The 5,960-nt window shown below is 43.3% G+C and overlaps 1 non-coding gene across 1 annotated transcript; it reads right to left on the bottom strand.

The window, feature by feature from the left end:
• Positions 1–250: 250 nt before the first annotated feature.
• Positions 251–381, bottom strand: LOC111825751. The gene has a single exon (XR_002828942.1). It is a non-coding gene; the product is annotated as a small nucleolar RNA SNORA51 (small nucleolar RNA).
• Positions 382–5,960: the final 5,579 nt, after the last annotated feature.

Genomic DNA, 5,960 nt, shown 5'->3' on the forward strand with positions numbered 1-5,960 from the left:
GCAATCCTCTAGTTTGCTGTTGGAACTCTGCATAATATTCTTTATTTCAGTCAGTGTATGCTTAATTTCTAGTTGGTCCTTTTTCATATCCTTGAGGGTCTCACTAGTTTTATTGAGGATCTAACTAAATTTATTGGTGGTTTCTAGAAAATTCTTGAAAAACCTTATAAGTGTGGTTTTGAACTCTATGACCAGTAGTTTGCTTTCTTCCATTTCTGTCATTTGTGACCTGTTTCTTTCTTTATTTTTTTAATGTCTCCCCCTTCACAATACAGACCAGGCAAAGAGCCTGAGCTGAGGTGTATATGGGGTGAGTTACTCTGCCTCCTATTTCTGTACAGTCAGTGTAAGCACACAGCCTGTGGTAAGCACCAGGGGGCCATTTGTCTCCGCATTTTGGCTGGTTCCTGTGTTGATAGAGTGGCTTCGTGTGCTAGGTGTCCTATAGGGCCCAGTGGCTCAGCCTCCTCAAGTACCTGAGGTGTACACTCTTGGTGCACCCCTTTGTGGGCTGTGTGCACAGTCTTGTTGTAGTTAAGCCTTGATTGTTGTAGGTATCATTGGGAGGAATTGACCTCCAGGCCAATTGGCTGTGAGAATCAGCTGTGCTTACAGTGGGAGAACTTGTGTGCTGGAGACACCCTTATGGGGCAAGACTTGCTTCAGTGGGGCTTTGGTGCTCATTGAGTCTTCCCCTTGAGTGTGTCCCTTATGGATATGAGCAGTTGTAATCTGGATGGTCCCGCTCTGACCACTGGCTACACTGGCTCTTGGATCTCTAAGGAGGTGGTAATTTAGCCTCTGTCTGAGACTACCCAGCAGGAGCTATGGAGAGATCTGCAGATTCTTCTTCTTTGTTTGGTATTTGGAGGTGCCCAGATGAGGCCCAGCTGTGAAGCAATGCAAGCTGCTGTGGGGCCTTGGGCCTTCTTTTGGAAGTTCTGGGTCTCTCTGACCCAGCTACAGTTTGGTAGGTAATTTTAGATTGCAAAGGGATAGGTCACTCCTATGCAAAAGCCTCTGCGCACAGCTTGGGTGGGGCTGGTTCTCAGGGAATCAACAGGGCAGAGCAAACTGCTATGGCTGATCCTCAGTCCTTACCTAAGAGGCCCCGGGTCTCCATGTCTCATAGTAATCGCTGCAAGCACCTCTGAGAGAAAGCCACACTCAAGTCCCACCCGCTTCCAGACAGTCCAGTTTCTCCCCGTATGAGTCTGGGTCCCCAGAGACTTGCCTGGAACTGGAATTCAGAGCAGTCAGGAGCTTGAGACTCCCTAATGATTGAAAAAGACAACTGCATCCTCAGTTGCCAGCTCTTTCCACGTGTGCCTCCGTACCTCTGCACTTTACTTCTGCACCTCGTCTGAGTCTCAGTGTGCTTTTCTCTTTCCTTGTAGTTGTAGAATTTCCACTCAGCCAGCCTTCCTGTGGTTCTGGATGATGTCTGTTTGTCTTTTAGTTGTATTTTTGAAGTGGTTGTACAAGGCAGCAATTTCTGGTGTTTACCTATGCCACCATATTGGTTTTCTCCCAATATGCCTGTCAAAATTATGTTTAGTCTCTGGACTCTTTATTAAGTTACACACAGCCTTTCTCCAGATTCCTGAACCCTTCCAGATGCTGGATCAAGACCCCTGGCATTAATGGAGCCCAACATGGGGCATTTTTCTTTCTACCTTATCCCTCTAGGATTGAAAACTCTTAATGAGTACTATTATTTTCATGGCAATATAATTGTTTGCATAAATTTAATAAGAATCGTTTAATAACAGGACTCAATTGGAAACTGATTTGATTAATGAAGACTTTGACTAGAATATCATGTTTGAGACATACATAGACTTGGATGTCACCCAAAAGCTTTAAGGTATTAAGATAGACTTTGGAAGCCAATAAAAGCTCTATGAGAAAGTAGCTTGGAATCTTGCTTATATGGTTCACAGCAGTCTTTCCAGGTAAGAAATGAAGGTTGCTTTCCTGGGAGATGGCAAAACAACAACAAAAAACAAACAAACAAACAACCCAAAAACCTTAAGAATGTTTTGGGACCTTGAACTTGAAGAATTTACCCAAATTTATAGGTATTGCAGGCAACGTCTGGCAACTATGTCACTTTATTTCTTAGCCCTGGAGAGGCTAGTTAAATTTCAATCTGAAATTCCTTACACATCTCCCAATATCATATTTAAATGCTGATCATAAACAAGTAATCTACCTCAAAGCTCTCTGTCATGTCTCATTTTCACATAAATTCATGCATACAGGCTAAGCCTGATAAGATCCAGGGGCTCTTCTACAATGTTGGTAGTTTGTTGCTGGTCCACATCATCTGCCAGGGTTTTCAATAAAAGCAACGTTTAAAGAGTTTTTTAAATGAGGTATTTGTGAAAACTCACTAATCAGAAAATGTCACCTAGAAATATGCTACTACATTTTGAAATAGCATTTATCAAGTGAGAAAAACAATCAGTATTCTCCATATGTGAATTGATAATTGATGAAGAACTATTGGGTTAACACTAACCTCTTGTGAGTTTGATTGGTATAGGTCATTATGTCCCAAGTATCCACTCATCCCCAGGTACACCAAAAAACTGCAAAGCTGAGGAGCTTCCATCGATACATAATGACCAAGCTACATTCATTGGTTGGTCATTGAGGCCTGAGTTCCAGGTAGGTGTGCAGTCACCTAATTGAAATATTAACCTTTTCTCTAATTGTTTTAAGGTTGGAGTCATTCAGTAATACAGATGGCTAAAGAACACAAGGTAGGTGGGGGACTGAAGGATGGCGGCCCCAAGACAGCAGTGAGGGAGAGAGTGTGAGTGAGTGAAGAAGTAAAAGGGGAGTGTGTGGACGGGTATGGTGTGTGTATATGTGACTGAGGTAGAGTTAGATCCTGAAGGAGTCTCAGGGCATGGAAGACTGGGCTGTCCTGGATGGGGAGCTTTTGTTACTGCTGCAAGCACTTCTGAGGTGGCCAGCTCTGGCACAGAAATCATGCTGTCTTTAAGGGGAGACCTACTGTGACTAGGAGTCCAGCCTCACCACCACTCAGACTGTCCTCAAACATCATTCCAAACCCTGCAGCTACTCTGGCCAAAGACCTGATAGCTCATCTGCAGACCCAGACTCCAGGACTCCAGTGTCCCTCACCACAGGCTCCTGTGACCTCAGAGTGTGTGCCCCTCCTGCCAAGCCCAGCTTCAGCTGCAGACTCCGTGCGACTCAGCACCTGGCCACCTCAGTGAGTCTCAGGGTGCACACCCTTTCTGGAAAGTGCACAGCTTCAGCCATAAACTCTGGGTGACCCACGCCTTGGCTCCTGGACTCATTGGCCTTGTGGTGGATGAGAACCCACACCATCTTGTAGAAGGCAGCAATGGGTGCCAGGAGTTCAGCCACACCAACACCCAGACCGACCTTGGATACCACCTTCAGACCTATGTAGGGAGCCACTTGCAACTATAACCAGAATGTAACCACCACCATGCCCCAGCAGGGAGCAGTGAAGCGTCATGCTGCACAATCCAGATGTCTGCAGTCAGTGCAGCCAGAGATACTTCCCAAGCTGTACCCCCTTGCCAGAGCCAAATCCAAAAGAATCCCATTCCTGCCCGATCCCCCATCCCAGTACAGAGTGGAAGACCAGTGTGTTCTCTGCCCCCAGCATAGAAATAGCCTTTGGGCTCCATCCCCAGCATGACAGAGCTGTCATCCTGCACACACCCTACCCTTGGCCTTGGTCAGAGCTGCCAGTGTGACCTGGTGTGCCCAGGCACAGGCCACAGGACGACGCTGCATGTATGCTGCTAGAAGGCCCTAGGGTGCAATCCTGCCTTGGGTGCCAGGGCCACACAGTAATTTGCATGCCCGAGGGCTCTGGGCCCTCATAAGGAGTAACACACCAGAGGAACTGTATGTGCACCCACCGATCCCGAGAATCTGAAGTGGATAACTGAGGTACCAAAACTGGGAAAAAAGAGGGTACAACTCAGAGCAGATACAATAACAGTGTGAAACTCAAGGCGGACCCAGCCTCTGGTCTAGGGAGCCGTGGATCATTGAATCGCTAAGGGCTTCAACCTCTTGGACTCCAAGAAGGGAGCCCAGTGCCAGAAAGAGACAGCAAAAATGGGGAGACAATGAAACAACCCCCAAAGGAAAGAAAAGAAGGAATCACCAGAAAAGGAACTAAATGAAAGGGAGGCAAGCAATATGTCAGAGAAAGAATTCAGAATAAACGTCCTAAACCTGCTGGATGAGAAAATTACCAACATATGTAAGAATCAAGGAGAAATGAAGAATGATATAGAAATAATAAAAAAAAACACAATGGGAGGTTTCAACAGTACACTAGAAGAAGCAGAGGACTGAATTAGCAAGTTAGAAGACAGGGTAGAAACACACACCCAATCTGAACAGCAATTAGAGAAAAAAAATAACTAGAAAGCAGGAGGAGAGCTTAAGGAAGCTTTGGGACAACATGAAATGAAGTAACATCCATATGACAGGGGTGCCAGAAGGACAAGAAGAGGAGCAAAGATTAGAAAACCTGCTTGAAGAAATAATGACAGAAAACTTCCCTGATTTGTGGAAGAAAATAGTCACATAAACACAGAGTCCAAACAAGATGAACCCAAAAAGACCCTTCATAATTACAATGGCAAATGATAACAATGAAGAGAGAATCTTAAGGGCTGCAAGAGAGTTACCCACAGGGATCTCTCATTAGGTGATCTAATGATTTCTCAACAGAAACACATCAGGCCAGAAGGGAATGGAATGAAGTATACAAAGTGATGCAAAGCAAGGAACTGAATCCAAGAATACTCTATCCATCAAGACCATAAATCAAAATTGAAGGGGAAATCAGGAGCTTTGCAGACCAAAAAAAAATTTAAAAAAAATGCTGAGGGAGTTTATCACTACCAAGCCAGCAGTGCAAAAAATGCTAACGGGACTGTTGTAAAAAGAAGAAATAGAAAGGGAAGAAGGAACAAGGGCATAAAGAATAAAAATGGCTACAAACAAGAACATATCAATAATAACCTTAAATGTAAATGGATTACATGCTCCAATCAAAAGTCATAGGGTGTCAGAATGGATAAAAAAAATATGACCCATATATGTGCTGTCAACAAGAGACCCACCTCAAAACATGGGACTCACACAAACTGAAAGTAAAGGGATGATAAAATATTTTTCATGCAAACGGAAATGAACAAAAATTTGGAGTAGCAATACTTATATCTGACAAAATAGACCTCAAAGTGAAGGCCATAACAAGAGATAAGGAAGGCCACTTCATGATACTAATTGGATAGATACAACAAGAGGATATAACTCAGATAAACATATATATACTCACTGCAGGAGCACACAAACACATTAAAAAACACACCTTCTGGTAGATATCAAGGGAGAGAGTGAAAGCAATATAATTATAGTGGGGACTTTAATACCCCATTGACATCACTGGATAAATCTTCTAGACAAAAAAATCAACAAAGAAACAGAAATCCTAAAAGACTCACTAGGTCAGAAGGACTTAATTGACATCTTCAGGACATTTCACCCCAACACTATGGAATATACATTCTTCTCAAGTGCACATGGAACATTTTCAAAGATAGACCACATATTAGGACACAGGCTAAGACTCTACAAGTTCAAGAAGATTTAAATTATATCAGGCATCTTCTCAGATCACAATGGCATAAAATTCGAAATCAACTACAATAAAAACAATTTAAGAAATCAAACACTTGGCAGCTAAATAGCATATTATTAACAATGATTGGGTTATGAAAGAGATCAGAGAGGAAATAAAAAATATCCTGGAAACAAATGAATGAAAACACAACAATCCAAAATCTATGGGGCACAGTGAAAGCAGTCCTGAGAGGGAGGTTCGTAGCAGTACAGGCTTACCTAAAAACAAAACAAACCAAACAAAC

The sequence above is a fragment of the Myotis lucifugus genome, unplaced genomic scaffold, assembly GCF_000147115.1.
Source record: "Myotis lucifugus unplaced genomic scaffold, Myoluc2.0 scaffold_38, whole genome shotgun sequence".
NCBI lineage: Eukaryota > Metazoa > Chordata > Mammalia > Chiroptera > Vespertilionidae > Myotis > Myotis lucifugus.